This window comes from Limanda limanda, chromosome 21 (assembly GCF_963576545.1).
Source record: "Limanda limanda chromosome 21, fLimLim1.1, whole genome shotgun sequence".
Taxonomy (NCBI): domain Eukaryota; kingdom Metazoa; phylum Chordata; class Actinopteri; order Pleuronectiformes; family Pleuronectidae; genus Limanda; species Limanda limanda.
Window position 1 is genome coordinate 21,785,096 of NC_083656.1, and position 19,934 is coordinate 21,805,029.

General features: G+C 39.6%; 1 protein-coding gene across 1 annotated transcript in view; it reads right to left on the reverse strand.

The window, feature by feature from the left end:
• LOC133028348 (RNA binding protein fox-1 homolog 3-like) overlaps positions 1-9,311 on the reverse strand; it is a 216,707-nt gene extending 207,396 nt beyond the window's left edge. The window contains exon 1 of the mRNA XM_061095543.1: positions 9,189-9,311. The gene's annotated coding sequence lies outside the window, so the exon portion shown is untranslated. The remainder of the gene's footprint in view (positions 1-9,188) is intronic.
• Between the last annotated feature and the right edge of the window lie 10,623 nt (positions 9,312-19,934).

The following is a 19,934-nucleotide window of genomic DNA, read 5'->3' on the forward strand; positions in this document are numbered from 1 at the left end:
AATCACCATTAACATCATCTCATGTTTGGTTTAGTAAATCAAATAGACCAGTAGCCTCTGATCAAAGGACTGGATAGATATGAAGAGAAAGTATTGTCAGATGCTGGAACTGGAGACTTACACAGTATCTCTATAGGGGGGTTGGAGGTACCCTGGTTGCGCACACAAAACAAAATCTAATTGTTTCACATCTATGCTAACAAACAGCTGTGAGATATGGCCTGTTCATAAAGACAGTGATAGAAGAGCAGACAGTATTCTGATACTGCTCACAAAGGAGCCACTGAAAATTAAATAAATCTTGTTTAACATGAAACATTAGCCACAGGCCATCATCTGAATCCTTAATGCTTGTGCTTGGCAGGAGGAACATACTTCTGTCATGATAACAATACAAGTGTTGTTATACATTATATGTAAGTTGTCTTAGTATCAGGTCTCTGTGAAATGTTATTAGCTTTATAGGTGATATGCCATTATAGACTGTCTTTGGAGTATTGTTTACACCAAAAGTCACACATAACAGCATCACATCATTAACAGCCGGTGTTTGTAATATCTTAACTGGTACACCAATGACCCTCTGTATGTTAAATTCTCACTTCACTCACATTTCAAACACTCTCAACCTGTTGAGTGGCTATAAAAAAAAAAAAACGGTACCAAAAACACCTTTTATCTGGCACTTTGGAGGTACAAGGTTCCTTCCTTCAAGACAACACCGCTGTAAGTGCATCTTGCAATTCCAAACATACCATTCTTACCCATGACCTCTTATACAATTCATAAATACAGTGTCTGTTGTATATCCTGCAGTAAAACCAATAAAAATGCCACTTTTATCATTCTCTCACACAGGTGGAACTTCAGACAAATTCTTTGCACTCTGGTAGAATATTTAGAAGAAAAGGCACACATCTTGGAAATAAGTAACTTAATAAAATAACAGGCACAGAAACCCTCAGACACACATTGTATTTCAGTGTATGGTATGCGTCAGCTTTTATGTGTATGTATCCATGGTCTCTTAGTAGCGTTCAGGAGACCACCCACAGGGCCTTAGTACTCACCCAGAAGTACATCATCATCTCGGCGGAGAGGGGATGGGAGACCAGGGGGTGGAAGACAGGGTTATGCAAAGCAACAGGAGAGGACAGGGTTCTTCTGCTTTTTCCTTGCTGTTGGTTCCGGCTTTTCAGTACGCCTGTCCTGCTCTGAACTGATCTTCTTCTACAGTCAGTGGACTTTTTTTCTCTTTTCTGTTTCTCTTGAGTCCGTCTGCCAAGTGTTATCTGGTGGCCAGCTAATTGCCCTGTGTTTGTGGTTTTGTAGCAGAGTTATAAAGTCCCTTCATGTGTCCCTCTGCCCTGGAAGACAGTCACTCTTCCTCTCCTGCAGACTCCTCAGAAGCGGGACTTTGCCTCTCAGAGTCGCCGCTGAGGCTTTTACGCCGCTTCTCTTCCCCCTGAACCTTTCAAAAAAGTCTTCCTCCGCTTCTTCGCTGAAGGAGGAAAGAAAAAGAGGGAAAGAGTAAAGAGAAAGGCAACAAGGGAGAAAGTGCTGAGGGTTGTACCTCCCTTTTTCTTTTGTTCTTTACTTCACTTCTCCTTCTGCCTCTTCTTACTCCTCTTCTCCAACTTGCCACTCTTTTAAACCTACTCAGCTCTTCTTGCTTTCTCTGTTTTTCTTTCTTTGCTTGCTGTAGACTGAACTACTGCCTATTTCACTGACATACACTAAAATCTCAGTATGAATCCTCTCTCTCCCTGTGCTTTTCTTCGTTTCTCGTTCTGGGTAGCTTCGGTCCAACAGCTCTGAATTGAGGGAGGTCTAAGTCTAAGACTGACTTTCTTCGACAGTGTTCCAGGGTAAAGAGCGCTGGAGAGGCTGGGAGATAGGAAAAGCTTGAGATCACCACAAGGTACAGTAGCACAGAAGCTTTCATCCGGAGAGAGACAAGTGCAGAGGGGATGGAGGAAAAGTAAGGGGGGGCAGGAAAGGGAGAGAGAGAAAAAGAGAGAGAGAGGAGAGACGGAGGGAGGAGGGATGAAGATATGAGCTGGTGGAGGGAAGCTGGGTGACAGGCTGCAAAGAAGTTGTGGGAAAGCCAAACAAGGAGCCGCAACAAAGGAGGCAAGGCAAGACTAGATGGAGGGGGAAGGAACAACGACAAAGAGGAGGCAGCATAGCTTGATGTTGCCTTCGCTAAAGAGCCAACAATGTCAGCTGGTTTCATTAGGTTGCACTGGGAGCATCAGGGTGGAGGAGGAGGGCTGGAGGTTCGATGGTGGTAAGTGTGGGGGGGTAAGAAACAACAGAGCTGTCAAAACAAATTTCAATTTAGAGTGCTTGCTTAACCTAGGAGGAGAGGATGAACTAGAGGAGTAAAACAGCTAAACTATAGCAGCTGCCTCTCTTTCTTTTTTTCTTTTGTTCTGTTTTTCCTGGTCGGCAGAGAGAGGAACCGGTAGCGGTGCTAGTGTTAATGTACATGTGTGCAAAGTAGTGTGTGTCTCTGTGAGTGTGTGTGTGTGTGTGTGTGTGTGTGTGCTCGTACATGTCTCGTTATGGTTGTGATGAGAACTCTTGGTTCAAAACCATCATTGTGAGGTTATTTTGGCCAGTCCTCACTTCCAAGGGCTTTTTGATGGTTAAACTGTGGTTTTAGGGTTATTCAAGGTTTAGGTTAGGTGAAGGGAAAGGGTGGCAGTGAAGGATTTAGTTGTGATGGATAATGTTTGATTACGGTTATGGGTTATTTATTTTCCTGTATCCTATTCTACTTTATATTGTTCTGAACTGTAAACTTAGAGCAAGCTGGCACAAGAAATATCTTCGGGATAAATAAAGTTGTATTTTATCATATCTTATGGAATGCAATGTGTGTGTGTCTGTCTGTGTTAGATGCAATCACGCAGACACACATTGAAATATTTTATATTCGGTTTCATCATCCACATAAATTGTGTTTTTGTTCTTGCATATAGTTGATGGGCGTGTTTGTGGACGCGGCATGCAGACAGAGAAAGAGAGAGAGTAAGAGAGGTAGGTGGATGAGGGATGGAGTCTGCTCAGCACATTTACCCCCTCACACCACCACCCCCACCAGTACAGTCGATACACCACTGAGGCAAGCTGCCACGTTAACCCCTTCACTGCCTGAAAAGCTGCAGTGCACACACAAGGAGCACTAAAAACAATAGACTGAGTGGAGACTCCTGGCTACTCCTGTGTCACTCTAGTGGCGTTCAGACATACACTGAACTCCAGAAATCTTCCAGACATTTTCCAGAGGGGCTGTTTGTGACAATGTAAATGTCTGACTCACTTGTTTCCTGTAAGTCCTCAGGTAAAATATCCAGAATATGATTGAGTGCATATGAGAACCCAGCAAAATAAAATCACAGTGAGCAAGTGGGCATGTTGATCTCTAACATGTAACGAATGCAAACATAACAAACATACAAATATCTCAGGAAGAAAAAGAGGTGCCACACTTACCGACAAAGACAACGGAGACAACGAGATTAGAGCACTTTAATGAAACAGGCCCTTCCCTGAATGTTCATACAATGTTTCTGACTCTGACAATTTCCTGCAGCAGTCTTTATATGTGCAAATTCCGCGAAATGTTCTACCCCAATTTTTCTGGACATTTTCTGCAGTTCATGTCTGAAAACAACCAATGTGTCCCTGTGTCAGGGCCACATTAGAATTAATACCCGACAGAATTTGCATTTTGGTTTCATAGCAGAGAAATGTGAAAGAAAATCAATCTCGTTAGGAAATCATAAATAGTGTAGCTCCTGAGTAGTTTAATCCTATTTAATTCAAACTTGCACTGTAAGAAAAATGAACACCAATACAATTTACATCTAAAATGAAATGAGATTTATTGATTTTTCTTAGGGTAGGTTAAAATACTGACTTGAATGTTACATGAAGGTCTGCTTTCTCATTGCTGAGGGACAAAATGGTGAATATTACACCTCTTTTAAAAATTTTTAATATATCCAATTAATAAATGGTTTTTGGTTTTTGTACTTATATAGCGCTTTTCTAGTCTTGATGACCACTCAAAGCTCTTTACAGTACAGTTTCACATTCACCCATGCACACACACATTCATACAGTGCATCTATTCACAACACTTTGTTATTCTATGGGGGGCCATTTAGGGTTCAGCATCTTGCCCAAGGACACTTCGGCATGCAGATGGGTCAGACTGAGGATCGAACCGCCAACCTTCAGGTTGGAGGACGACCACTCTAACCCTCAGCCAAAGCCGCCCGCTCCAAAACCAAAACCAGCAATGAATGTGTCTTACTAACAAGTATTGAATTGCATATTTTATTTGGAACACCTTACTCATACTTGGTAGTTCCTCACGTTAGAAACTTTGCTGAGACTTTGCTCCGTGTTAATTTGCATTACATTATTCCTGCATATTTGTAAGCTGCGCAGCGATACTGCCAAAAGCCTGTCCTACCACACCCCAACACTTTTACTGAATATAGATCTGGACACCAGGGAGGTCACTGAAGCTCAGAGAAACTCGTTTTCAGATGACTTTTACTTTGTGACATGGAGTATTATCCTGCTGAAAGTAACCATTAGAAGATAGTTAACTGTGGTCACAAAGGAATTAACATGGTCAGCAACAATACTTAGATAGACTGTGACAGTCAAACCATCAATGATTGGTATTAAGAGTCCAAAATTTGAGTCCAGGCTATGCTTTTTTGTCAAGTGTTGGTGAGTATGTGTCCACACAGCCTGCAGCCTCAGATCTCGGTTCTTGGCTTGGAACCTGATGTGGTGACCAGTTTGAGTAAAAACCATCGTTGTATGTTTAAAGATACCGGGAGATCCTAAACGCTTTATTCCTTATAAAAGGTCTAGTGGAGTGTATTAGATTCTTTTGGGTTAGACCACAGTTGTATTTGCTTAATGTAAATTCAAATGACTAATTGATTACTTGATTGTTTTGTTTTTTTCACTTTACATTAACACTTACAGTTTAGTGCAGTGTTATTGTTTGCCGTGATAATTAAATGCCAGTGTGATAATAAATGACAATTTAAAACCATACAAACTGTCATGTTGTACTGTATTTAATAGAGGTTTACTTTAAAAAATATGATCTGCCACACAAAAGCTGTCAGTCATGGCTGTCTCCAAGGGGACCGTGGCCCTTCCCCACAGTTTTGCACTAGGTGACTTGCAAGCCATCTAGAAGTTAGTGTGTCGCTTTGAATGAAATACCAAATTAATCAAATGTGATATAAAATGTTTTTATTGTTACCCAAAATCCCAATATTGCACCATGTTACATTTATTAATAATTTACTCTTTGCATATAATAATAATACACTTTACATGATAGAAAACTTAAAACAGTATACAACAGTATGGTTTTTTAAAGTTAAAAAAGTTTGTCAAGTAGAGCTTTGTAACAAAATATATATATATAATGTATCTCAAAAGGTTAAATAAAAATTAAGTTAAATCACACTATTCAGCCACAGATAGATAACAATAACAGTATTTAAATCACACTAAAAACCAAAGGAACATTCTGTAACAAAACTGCAGTTTAGGGCCTGCTCTAAGGTAGGTTTGCATTTAAGAAAACAAGCTGCAGAGAAGAAGAAGAAGAAGAACACGAGGAACCGAGTGTTCATTTCTCCGGGAGACAGTGAACGAAAAAAGATTCGTTCATTTTACTGAACGAGATTGAAAGAACCGAGTCGGTAAAATGATCCGAACTTCCCTCACAGTCTCGTCAAAGGAAGGAGTGGAATGTTCAGCAAATTTCTCAAATTTGAGGCATATTTTAATTTACCATGAAAAAATGAAATGAGCTAGTTCTTAGTATAGCTAGAGTATGAATACCAATTCATACAGCCATTTGTGATGAAAGAGGCTTTCTTGAAATAAGGCCATTTACATACATGTATGGATGTCTGCTGTGCAGCCTAGGATTTCACTCTCCTTTATTTCTCTCTCTGAGATTACCAAAAGCTGAGAAATGGTCTGGCCTCTCTCTTTTTCCCTAGAAAGTACCATGTAGAAACTAACAAGTTATTTCAGGTCTGGGTCATGAATAAATTAATCCAGACCCTGAATATGTGTGAGCTTATGCTAAAAAAAATAAAAAAAAATAAAAGATGACTGGTGCTGTTGTCAGGGTCAAGGAGAAGAGGTGAAGAAAGATGTGGACTATGAACACTGTCTCCATCTTACAAGGGATATGTCTCCATGCTGTGTGCATCCCATCATAATGAATAAACCCAATCTAAAGTGTGCCTTTAACAAAAGCCTTGCTTCTTTACACAATAAAAGGATGATCTTTTACATCGAATACATACCAAGGATTGGGTAGTATTTTTTTCAAAACATTACATTGTTAATATGAATAATTTTTTACTCAATATTTGTTTTAAAAAAAAAATCTAATATTAAATAAGCATATTGGAGTAATCATAATATTGCTCAGGTAACCATGTTGTATATATGCCCATAAACTCCGGAAAAAATTACTTAACCATTTTTTCTAAATGCCTGAATATGTCACATTTCCTCGACTATGAGGTATGTGATGGATATTTAGGATTTCATAACAAATGCTATATGAGAAGAGGAAGGGATTAAAAAGACCCAAAGACAACACACACACACACACACACACACACACACAGCTCCATCTCATTAATCAAGGGGTCTGTCCAAGAAAAAGTGCTGAATGCTGACTGATAACTGATAACTTATTTATTTAAAACTGTACTGTAAGAGCTTTGAGTGGTGATCAAGACTAGAAAAGCGCTATATAAATACAAAACCATTTAACATAATGGGTCCCGATCTTTGGAAGGAAAAGCCAAACTAGCAGTTACCAGAGTACTTTATGAGTCTTAGCTTAACGCTTATGCTTGTATTTTTTTTCCACCATAGCCCTGAATTCTACAGCTGGCTAAACATGTTCCTTAGGTTATAGGATCAAAGCCACACATGGTGTACTGCTGCTACTTACCGAGTGGATTCTACAATATCTATTTAATTTAGAAACGAAAGGTATATATACATCTCGCAAGATCGTCTGATCCGGCCCGCATTTGGCTTCTGGTCTTCTTACATTTTACTGGTCTCTCTCTCACCTCTCTGGGAGAAACAGAAAATGAAGCGGAGATTATAGCGGTAAACTCGGTTACGAGTGGTTGGTTTTCTTCCCGTCTATGTCTGAGTGTCCTCCTACCAAACTCCTGCTGACCTGCGCTTTACACTACACTACACACAAACATACACAAACACACACACAAAGTCTTAAGTGAAATGCTGAAATTCTAACCTTATACAATACAAACCTTTAAGCTAACGTAAATCATAACCATCCCGTCCTGTTAACTGAGCTGGTTAAATATTTCCTGAACCAAATGTTTAATATTTAATCAAGAGCTATTTTTGTTAACAGAACCTAAGAGCCCTTTGTTTGTGTGTGTGGTTTATTTTATTAATGTTTTATGTATTTAGGCTATTTTATTGATATAATATTCAAATATCAAACTTAATATTCTAAAAACTTAAGCAATATTAATCAACTGACAGTTCAATCTTGGTTGGCTTTGATTTTCTTATAGCTGCTACCCTGTACAGGTTAAGGGACCCTGTTAGTCATACTTACAACAATAACCCCTAAGTTAAATTATGGAGCATTGTTGTTTGTGAAAAAACAAAACAATGACAATTGATGATTGAATGGGAAAACAAACAGCCAATAATCCAGCACCCTCTTTTTTCTGCTGACTCGCCCATTGCTCCTTACAGTTGACAGTCAAACTTCCCATCACAACTCCTATGGCTACTAGAGGGCTATATTGGATATATTGGCTTCAACTAAAGAAGACTATCCTTTTTTTCTTCAACAAACAGAATAAAGAAGGTACTTTCAGTTTCTCCATCAAGGTATCAACTTTTCTGGTCTAACAAAATGTCTAGGAAAGGTCAGAGATTCGACTTGTGGTCCCATGCTCTTTGCTTAAACTCTCCAGACTTGTAAAATGACAACTGTTGAACCATCTTAAAACTCTGGCTTTTCATTGCAAATGGCTGGAGTAGAGGCGATTGCTTTAAGCAATGGGATCTGAGCTATCCTGCTCGAGGTTTTGCTGCGAGCGTGTGTTGCCTCTGCAGAGGTCAACTTTTACAAGAGGTAACTCTGAGTTTTCTGTACAGCACTCATTAACTGCCCTTTCCTGCAAATAGTAGGGAGGAAAGGTTGTCTCGTGTTGGCATCCTCTGTTGTCCATAAGAAGAATTGAGTGCATAACATTCTGTTTGATACTCAAGCTGACAACATGAAATAAAAGTATAATAACTAATTGTTCTGTATTTTTCATGTTTTAGAAAAACTGGCCTCATATAGTACTGGAATCTATCTTCAGTAGCGTATTTAATCATTTTAATGTCTTTGCCAATTTATAGTTGACTTGCAATTCAACTTGTTTCTTGGGAAATAAGATTTCTTGCCTCCACCTTGAATGAAAGTAATGTGTAACCTTCCTCTCATAATTAATAGTGAGTTGCTACAATATAGAAATATATTTATGAAAAAAAGATAAATACAAACATATATATAGTGTATATTAATGTTAAAAGGCTGTCTTGCTTTAGTGAAATTGAAATCTTTTCGATTTTGCTAAGAAAGCTCTGCAGGTGAAAAACATCCATATTTTGCTTAATGATCACCCAACAACTGTTAGTATAGAAGTTTTGCGGCAATACATATAAACTTCCCTACACTGGCATAGCTTTTAAGAGCTTCACTTTGTTGCATAAAGCAGTGGTCACCAGATGAAAACATAACCTCCCTTGCAGAGGTAACTAACCAAACAGTTAGGCTGCCAAGGCATGAAGCAGCCATGTTTGTACAAATCCTACCCCACATGAAACACTTTGGTCGAGACATTAGTGTGTGTGTGTGTGTGTGTGAGTGACAAGAAGACACAGTGACGTGCATTTACTTGCACCGCTTAACACATTGGTAGACTAAATATCAGTGATTGCGTGTGTGTGTTTATGTGTGTGTGAGAGAGAAAGGTAAAGCAATTGCTGCAATAGATGAACCATGGGAAAAAATACAATCCATGTAGAGCAGGAGGTGTGACATGAGAAAAAGATCAAGAACTAACCAGTCTGGTGACAAGGGGAACCCCAAAATGCCAGAAGTGCTTGTTGAGCAGTCCGCTGTACACCACGTTGCCAAACAGAGCAATGGTTCCTGGTTTGCACAGACCACTTCCTGGCTTGGTTTCTGCAAACAGAACACATATCATTTTCACTATTTATGATGAAGATACAACATAAGTTATAATATATGATACAGAATTTACTGTACATAAGTTTCAAAAGAGCCTGTTCCAAATTTCAACTCCTTTCCACATTATTCTATTCTTTCTGATGTTGTGTGCTGTGTTTCCTCTTCATTCTTTCCAACTGCAGTCCCTTCTTCACACCTTCAGATCCAGCCTCCTCCTTCTAATAGGGAGTAGGAGAGTAATGCAAAGTTCTGTATCTTCTATCGATTATCATATACTGCTTCATTTTACGTGTGTAATTGTTTTAACTTCTGTACACAATTAGGAGATACTTCACACTTAAGCGCTTATAATAATGATCACCCCTATTACATTTTGGGGGGAAATGTAGAACTACTCATCTGCTGCAGATTAGTAATCCATTAATTGGAGAAATATAAATAAATAATCAGAAGTCAAGTTTTAAGCCTGAAAGAAATGTGATTTGATACAGTTGCCAGAAAGGAATGTAGTAAAACAAAAGTCTGCAATAAATCACCTTTGGAAAATGTTGATTAAATATAGGATTGGAAATAAAAGACATCCCTACATAAAAATTGTTCAACCTTCCCCAACATTAGATTATTTGAGTGTTAGGGTTTCTTTGGTTCCTCTGGGCCTGAACAATGTAACTTTGAAAAAGAACAGATAAATAGATGTTATGTCTGTGATTGTAATTAGTTCCACCTGAGTATGAATGACATTGAGCCTTATATAAGTTCTAATCCTAAATTTCTCCTACATTTGTCCATAAGGTGAATTTGTACGAACATTCCACATCAGATTCAACAAATGCTATTAACTTCAACAGTTTGTAAATGAAGGTCATAAACATAATGAATTTCATCCGCATGTATCTGAGTATGTGCACAAGGATAGCAAATTAGTGTAATTATTGCACCATTAATACCATATATGGCTACACTTCCTGTCCAATGTTGGAAGTGTTAATTCGAGTCCTCATTTTAGAGATCCACAGAGGAAGGTCCAAACTTTTAGAATTGTCAAAAGTGGCATTAAGAGCCCGAATCAACTGTGAGTTGCAGTGTCATGGAAAATACTTTTGAGATTCTTTGCACCATCAGCAAACTCAGAGTAAACTCAGAGCCACACCACTGGACTATAACCCAACTTTTGGAGTATGTCTGGCAAGAGTAAAACAAGTGCCCAGAGGAAAATGTTCGACCACAGACCCTGCCATGCTTCCAGCATCAAAGCTAGCTAACTCCACTCTGATGGAAAGCTGAAAGCTGAACTGGAGAAAAATAGAGCAGGCATATCAGCTGAAAAACAAGCTTCATTGTCTCATATTCAGACAACTTTAAATACAGGTCAAATCAAAGTGGATAACTTTGGCCCTTGTATGTCTGCAATGGAAACCGGGAAACTGTAACAAAAGCGACCTCATTTGAGAAAGCTCCAAAGTGGGAACGTTAATCTCAAACACAAGGCAGAAGACCTCAAAAAACGTTCTTGTAACGAAAAAGTAAGAGTAAGAGTTTACCTCACCACCAGAGCTTGGCAGGGCACACCGCAACCTGAGACCAAAAGAAGGGGAAGTAGAACATCCTGGACCCACGGTCATTCACTTTCTACGCTACAAGCAAAGAGACCTGGTGCTTGCTCTAGCAAGGGAAACGCTGACAATTCTACCAGGGTCATAAGATCTTAATTTACCCAGATATGAGCATTGAGATGGCCAGGAAGCAAATTCAAATTCAAATTCAAAGGCAAATTCACCACAGTTAAATCTTAACTTCACAACAGAGGCATTGAGGTCATGCTCAGTCACCAGCTTTGCTTTCATTTACGTACCAGGGCACACAGTACAAATTCCACACAGAAGAAGAGGCCAAATTGTTTTACAATGAACACCTGGTGAACTTGCCTGAAAAAAAAGCAGCAACGAGTGTAACTCCTATTTCTCCCACTTGAAGTACACGGCTGGATAGCTGGATATCATACTGGACGTCTGACCTAACTCTGAATATCGCATATTTGAGTTGCTTCTCTCTCTTTGATTTGTGTTTTTGATGTTCCAATGATTTTTGTAGGTTTTGGCTGAACATCAAATACCCCTGGCATAAACTGACATAGCTGTCTGAACACAATGGCATAATGGTAGACTTTAAGTCTTAGTGCAAATGTAATAAAAGTTAAGCCAGCAAAATTGAAGGTGATTGCAATGTATATAAAAAAAACTTTTCTCAACCTGAGAGATATATGACTGACATTTCAGATTACTCAAATGGAACTGGTCGACAGGGACCAACCTGCAACGACGATTGTGGCTTGTGGTGGTGGATCATGACGATGGATTGTGGATCATGGTGGCATCTGATTGTGGTGGTGGATCCTGATCTGAGTGGCAGCTGATTGTGGACTATCAGCTGATTACAGCTGATTATAACAAGACTGCTTAATAGGGATGAGCGAGTACAGCATTATCTGTATCTGTATCTGTTAACTATATGAATTATCCGTATCCGTACTCGGAGTGGGCGGGGCCTAACCCGGAAGTGGGTGTGATTTAACCCGGAAGTGGGCTGGTTCAACATAACTTTCTTTTTAACTTTGACATTTTTTTATGATTATTTTATTTTTATTTTTTTTAAATTTATTTCCACACCAGGTGTGTGTGTGTGTGTGTGTGTGTGTGTGTGTGTGTGAGTGAGATGCGAGGGACGTTCGCTGTCTCCCGGAGAGATGAGCACTCTGTGTTTTTGGTGTGGAAAGACGTGAATTGTATTCGTTCGCAAGTCATACAGACTGGTTTTGTTATTTTCACTTTACATTAACACTTAAAGTTTAGTGCAGTGTAATTGTTTGCCGTGATAATTAAATGCCAGTGTGATAATAAATGACAATTTCAAACCATACAAACTGTCATGTTGTACTGTATTTAATAGAGGTTTACTTTACTGTAAAGTAGGTGTGAATGTAAAGTGAAAATAACGGGGCCAGTCATTGTGACTTGTGGACGGATGTGGTTCGCGTCTTTCTGTGCTGGAAACACCGAGTGTTCATTTCTCCGGGAGACAGTGAACGTCCCTCGCTACATCTCCAGCGCTCCTCTACTGAGCCAATGCAGGTCTTGTGAAAAATTTTCCAAAGACTCGTACCCGAAGACCCAGTCGGGAAATGAACGAATCATTTCTGCTTCCTTGACTGAGCCTATGGAACAGTCCCGATGCGCAGTGAACCTGAGTGACTGAGAGACAGAGAGCTGTTCTGTGAGTGAGTGAGCAGAGCCGTGTGTGACGGGAGGAACGATGTGACGCTGTGTGAGGATTTTCATTCAGTCCGAGCACAGATAATGACTCCGATTACTCGTATTATAATCGTACTCGGCAAAAGTGCTTTATCCGTACCGGATACTCGTTTCAGCCGAGTATCCGGCTCATCTCTACTGCTTAACATATAAAATGCCTACTCGCATAACATTACTGACAATAACTTGTAAATTGATTTGTCATTCATGCTCTCTTCATCTCTGTCAGACATTTTCTTATGTACAAATTCTTTAAACAATGACACACTTTTCCATTTTGTTATAAAATGTTTTTTTGCATCAATGTTGTAGGAGGGTAATACTGTTATTATCCATGTCCACAGTAACATGTGGCTTCTTTTACACTTCTGTCCATCCTGGGAGAGGGATCCCTCACATGTGGTTCTCTCAGAGGTTTCTAGGTTCTTTGTCCCCTGTTAAAAGCTTTTTTTTGGTAGTTATTACTTACTCTTGTTGAGGGTTAAGGGCAGAGGATGTTGCACTAGGTTAAGCCTAGTGCGAGTAATTGTGATTTGTGAATATGGGCTATACAAATAAAATTTGATTGATTGATTGATCCGTTGTCGAAGGAGAGAGCCTGCAGACGAGGTCTCAACCTCTAACATCTTGGACTGCTGGCAGAGCTCCGTTGGTAGCAACCAACGGCGTTTTGGAATAGATCGACTAGTTCCAACATAAGGTTATCAGCCAACAAAACCACAGTCTGAGTTCCAGCCAAGGATGTTCATAGCATAGCAGTACTTATTCAAGCAGGCACAGTCCAATCATTTTGCTATTAATGACTGGGTTGATGTAGGTGCCAGAATTATAATCTATAAATGTACCTTTATAGTTTAAATTATTCACACATTAATTAGTTACCATTAACATTTTCACCACACAATCCCACTATACCACATTGCGTGCCACCGTTGCGTATATTACCACCTACGCATTCCATTGTTTGAAATCCATGTGATAAATTTATTAAATTTTCCTGTCTTATCATCCTAGTAATTTCTTCAATACTAGTATATATTAGACAATAATCATCATATTTTATACCTGATTGTTTCCTTTGTGTTCTTTTGAAGTAGAGAACAGAGATCAATTGAATTTGTAACTCAAGACTTCATAACCTGAGACTGAGTACAAAGTCGTCATAGCACTAGACTGTCACGAATTATGATCTAAATAAGGAGATTGGATGAGTGAGGCTCTCCTCTACACTCTATCTCATTGCACCAGTTCATACTCACTGCCACAATCTGGACTTGGCTGGTTTCTCATGTCTCTGATTAGAATGGGCTTGACATTCCATCACTCCAATTAGTTTGGCATGACTCACACACACACTGTCAAAAACAGTGTTTTTGAGAGACAGAGAGAGATGGAGATAACTGTTCTGTCCGCTAACCCACTTTCCTCAACTGTACAATAATGAAGGGGGGAGAAGAATTTAAGTTTTGTGGTAGATTGTTTGTTATTTTGGTTTAATATGGCTCTTGTGACTATGTTGCATGTAAATAATTATAAAGATATCCTGCCTTATAATTAGGGGCCGGAATTGTAAGAGCCATTATGCAGTATGTGTGTGTATAGTTAAATATTTATGTTGGTTTATAATTTCTTATATTATCCAGGTTTGTAGTTTAAATTTTGTACAGTTGAGCACTGTTTGTGTTTTTTGTAACAGTTTCATGAAGCTGTAAGGCGGTTCTTGATATCAGGTGGGTGGTGAGCCAGTGGGGCTGGTTTAGTGACGCACAAGAAGATTGGTGAGTTAAAGGAGTCTGAAGGAGTTGACTCAAACAAGTTTTGACCGTGACATTTATGTGAAACGTGCCTTAAATGTTGAGTGACATGAGGAAGTCACGTGGGACCCAGCTCAGGTTGGCAGCATAGACAGCTTGCTCCCGATCAAACTCGATAAAAAATCCCGAACTCGGTTATTAAAACGAGTTTTAACGTTTTGGCTTTGAGTATGAAAAGGAGAGAAAGATCAAGAGGACGAAAAAATACCAAAAACCCAGCTAAACAACCCGTACTGCCGGACGACGGAGGAAACATGTCGGACACGGGGGAAGAAGACGAAAACATGGAGACCGGAGCTGTCGAAGCGCTGCGTGCAGGTCTGAAAGACATCTTTAAAGAAATCAACGACTTCAGAACGGAGATGAAAAGCGAGCTCGCCACACTCAAAAAAGAAATGAAAAGAGAACTTAAGGAAGAACTCGAGGATTTTAAGAGAGACATTAACCAAAAGCTAGCAGACACGGGGAAGGTTGGGCAAACTTTTTGACTCGCGGGCCCCAATGGGTTCCAAAATTTGACAGAGGGGCCGGGCCAGGAACAGATGGATGGAGTGTTTTTGTGAACTAATATAAATGACATGGAAAAATCATTACATGAAAGGATTTGGCCTTTACCGAGTAGCAAAGCACTTATTTGCAAGGCCATTTAACAAAAACCCGCCTTCAGAGAAAGGCTTGCTAGCCTTTGCTATTTCGATGCCCCCAAAAAACATGCCTTGGTAGATGACTCTTTAATCGCAGTTTGTCTGTGAAAAAAAATGTTGCTGAGTCTGTAAATTAGTCGCCAACCTCTGAGCTGCAGCCACCCGTTCTTGCGTTGACTGACTTCGTAGCAAAGTGACGGCTGATGTTGTACTCCCTGAAAACTGCGACAGTTTCTCTGCATATCAGGCATACAGCCTTCGATTGGACTTCAGTGAAAAAGTATTTTGTTGTCGACTCCGTGTTAAACACTCGACACTCATTGTCCACTTTTTGTTTCCTTGATCCTCTCATTTGACAGAAGGGCTCACAGGGCAAAGGAAAAAAGTGAATGGAGATCATGTGCCCTTTCGAGCCCGATACACCCCACTCCCGGGCAAATTTTATTTAGCTGACGCTTTTATCCAAAGCGACTTACAATAAGTGCATTCAACCCTGAGGGTTCAAACCCAGAACAACAAGAATCAAGAAAGTACGATTTCTTCAAAAATAAAGCAAAACTACAAAGTTCTATAGGTACGTTCCATTGAAGTGCTACAAAATTGTTAGTTTAAAAAAAAAAAAAAAATTTAAATTTTTTTTTTTTTTAAATTTGGACAAGTTCGGCGGGCCGGATTAAAAAGCCCAACGGGCCGTATACGGCCCGCGGGCTGTACTTTGCCCATGTCTGAGCTAGCATCACAAACGGTGAGAATCGCGGAGGCTGAGCAAAGAATTGACGAGACGGAGAACTGGAATGTGGAGGTGAAAGAGGCACTGCTCCAAACACTGAAGCAGCAGAAAATACTTCAAGAAAGATTGACCGACCAAGAGGGAAGAAACCGGCGAAACAATCTACGGATCTTTGGCCTGGAAGAGGGAACGGAGGGCAGCTCAGCCGCACAATTCATAGAACAGCTGTTAAAAAACGAGCTCGCCTTGCCGGTGTAACGGTGTAAATATGTTGCTTGTTAAAATCCTGTCCAACTCGGAACTGCAGTCATCATTTTTTAAGGTATTTCTTTTATTTTGCCATGTTTATTTTATTTTTAAGGGCCACAACAGGAACTTCCGGGGATTAGTGGGGCGCAACCTCTTTTTTCCCTCAGATGCAGTTTCCACAGCACCGAGTAAGTTGTGTCCCTTCTGTCTGTCAGTGTTTTAGTTGATTATGGTTAATTTAGTGTTTAATAATATGCATTTTTTGTAACTTTTCTTTTATAGATGATTGTGTTCCATTTGTGGTTTCAGGTATGTTTGTTTATAGTAGGATAATGCAAAACTATACGATCACGTGTCAGGCAGATGCAGTTTCCACAGCACCGAATGATTGTGTTCCATTTGTGGTTTCAGAAAATAAAGTTTAATTGTTCTACCAAGCCTGAGTCATGAGGGATGAATAAAAAGAGCAGCAGTACAAAACAGACCGTCACACCGGCAGAGATGGACCTGCAAATACAACGCGCACACCGAGCTCTGGCACCAAAACCGGACTCCAGCAAACCCCCGAGATCTATCGTGGTGAACTTCCTCCAGTACACAACAAAAGAGATGGTACTGAGGGAAGCCTGGAAGAAAAAACCACAACATAACAACCGAGCGTTGTTCTTTGATCATGACTACGCCACGGAAATAATTCAGAAAAGAAAGGAGTACGCGGGAATTAAAAAAGTTTTAAAATTGAGAGGAATCCGTTTCCAGACACCCATGACCAGAATGAGGATTCACTGGGACACCGGCCCTAAAACATACGAAACTGCGAGAGAGGCTGCGAAAGACCTGAGCCAGAGAGGGATCAGAGCGACAACTGTCCCGGCAGGGAGAGGTGCACCTGAGACGGGGATGGAGAGCAGCCCGACGGCGAGAGGAGCGCCTTCCGCGGAGACGGAGGAGAACCTCAAGAGAGCGTGGCCATGGCAACGAGTGGGAAACAAAGAGGACACCGCAACACGAGCGAAACAAAGACTGCAGAAATACCGAGGAATGGACTAATAAAGTATGTGAGTGCATCTACATGAATAAGTAAGTCAAAGATAACACATAAAAGACACTGAAGATAAATAGTCTAAGAGTTTGTATATAGTTGGACCTGGGTGATTGGACTTAATAGTCCTCATTGTTAAGATTGATCGGATGCTGTATGTGTGAGCTATAATGTGACAGATGTTCAAGAAAATCTGTATAGCAAGAATAGACCTCACCAAGGAGGGGCCCCCATATTTCATGGGATCTTCCCCTCAACCCACGGGGGAAACGTGGGGGGCAAGTGCCTACTGTCTTAGTTCGTTTTTTTTCAGTGTTAAGTTGCTCAATGTTCTTTGGGCTGTTGTTTATTCTCATGGCTGCAATAAGGGTCCGAAAGAAATGTATAACGTCATACTCCAAAGTTATAAATGAACAGCATATCGTTAGTGTCGTTAAATGTTAATGGGTTGAACAATCCAATTAAAAGATCTAAGATAATTTTGAAAATGAGAAAACTGGCCCAAGTTATCTTTATGCAGGAAACACACCTTTCCCAGGAAGAACATGAAAAGCTGAAGAAATTCGGTTATAGAAACACCTATTACAGTACATGTAAACAAAGCAACAAAAGAGGTGTGGCAATACTTAATAATAATAATTAATACAAAACTCGACTAATTTTGAGTGTCTCAAAGAAATCAAGGATACAGAGGGACGATATATAATGGTGAAGGGGAAATTACAGAAAGAGATGGTTACATTAATAAATGTATATGCTCCTCCAGAAAGTACTAAACAATTCTTTAAATCATTATTCTCAGTCATGGCCTTAGAATCTGAAGGTATAGTGACATGTGCTGGTGATTTTAATATGATAATGGATCATAGGGTAGACACAACAAGCATAAAAAGAAATAAGACACATATATCTAAACTTGTAAACATGTCGTTGAAGGAACATGGACTGGTTGATGTATGGCGTGAACTGCATCCGAGGGAAAAAGACTATACACATTACCCTACTTTATATAACACACACTCTAGAATTGAATATATTTTTATGAATAACTGGGATTTACACAAGGTACAAGACTGTAGAATTGGTGTGGCTGACATCTCAGACCATAATGCAGTCCACTTAAATGTACTTTTGAATAAAAGGCAGAAAAATACTACCTGGAGACTGAATGTAAGCATACTGAACAACAAGACAACGATAGAACAAATAAAAAATGAAATGAAGAAAAGCATTGAGGAAAACGACACAGAAGAAATCAACCCAACAATCTTGTGGGACACACTGAAGGCGGTGATAAGGGGGAAATTAATAGCCATCACGTCAAGACAAAAAAAATAGATAATATACTAGGGAGCGAAATAGAGAAAAAACTTAGATTTCTGAAACAAGATTATTATGAAACAGGCCCTAAAGCCACAAGGCTTCTGGCAAGGAGAATTAGGAAACAACAAGGGATTAACACGATATATAAGATCAGAGACTCTTCCACAGACCAACTCAGACATAATGAAGTAGAAATAGAGAACGCATTCAGAGACTACTACGAAAAACTATACTCTCAACCACCCTCATCGGATGAAGATGCAAAAAGACAGTTCCTTAGTTCACTTGATCTGCCATCTATTGGAGAAAAGCAAAACAATGCTCTCACAGCACCTATAACCCCTGAAGAAATAACTAAGGCAATATCCAGGCTTAAGGTGAATAAATCACCAGGAAGTGACGGTTTTCCATCAGAGTGGTACCGAACTTTTAGAGAAGAACTAACCCCTCTCCTTGTTTCATCCTTTAACTGTACCCTTAAGGAAGGTAGATTGCCACCCTCATGGAATGAAGCAATCATATCTGTAATCCCCAAGGAGGGTAGAGACTCAGAATATTGTAAAAATTACAGACCCATTTCTATACTCAATGTAGATTACAAGATATACACATCCATTATAGCAAGGAGATACCATAATTTCATGACAGAATTAATTGACGAGGACCAAAATGGATTTATTACAGGACGACAAACATTAGATAACATAAGAAGGACCCTGCAAATAGTAAACTCGATACAAATGAAGGAAACTAAGGCTATTTTGCTGAGTCTTGATGCCGAAAAGGCTTTCGATAGCGTAAATTGGACATTTTTATATTTAACATTGGAACGATTTGGATTTAACAAAGAAGCCATTAAATGCATCAATACAATATACCAGAATCCTATAGCTAGAATAAAAATTAATGGTAGTCTAACAAAAAACATAAAGTTGCAGAGGGGAACACGCCAAGGATGTTGCCTGTCCCCACTCCTCTTTGCCTTATACATTGAACCTCTGGCCCAGGCTATAAGGCAGTGTGAGGAAATAAAGGGAATAAATATAAAAAAACAAAAACATGTTATAAGTCTGTTTGCAGACGATGTAATAATATATTTAGAAAGACCTGATGCAAGCGTAACACATTTGATGAAACGTATAAGTATATAAGGAGACCACTCAGGATATAAAACAAATGTGAGTGAAACACAGATTCTGACTTTTTTTTTTTTTTTAAACTTTGTTTTTATTTTTGTTTTGCATAGTTATTTAAACAGACATGTAACAGAAAAACAAACACATAAAAAAAAAGCACATACATAAAATGGGTAGAAAAAAGGTCATAGAGTCACTTTGTTATTATATAAGTAGCTTGGGGGAGGGAGCCAACCAGAGTATGTGTACATGTGTCCAGGATAAGAGGTAGGTCCCCTTGTTTGACCCAACAATGAGTATCACGGGGGCATTTCAAGAAAAAAGTCTGAAGTGAAAGTCCATTGTCCACCGGAATTCTCGACCTCGCCGAAA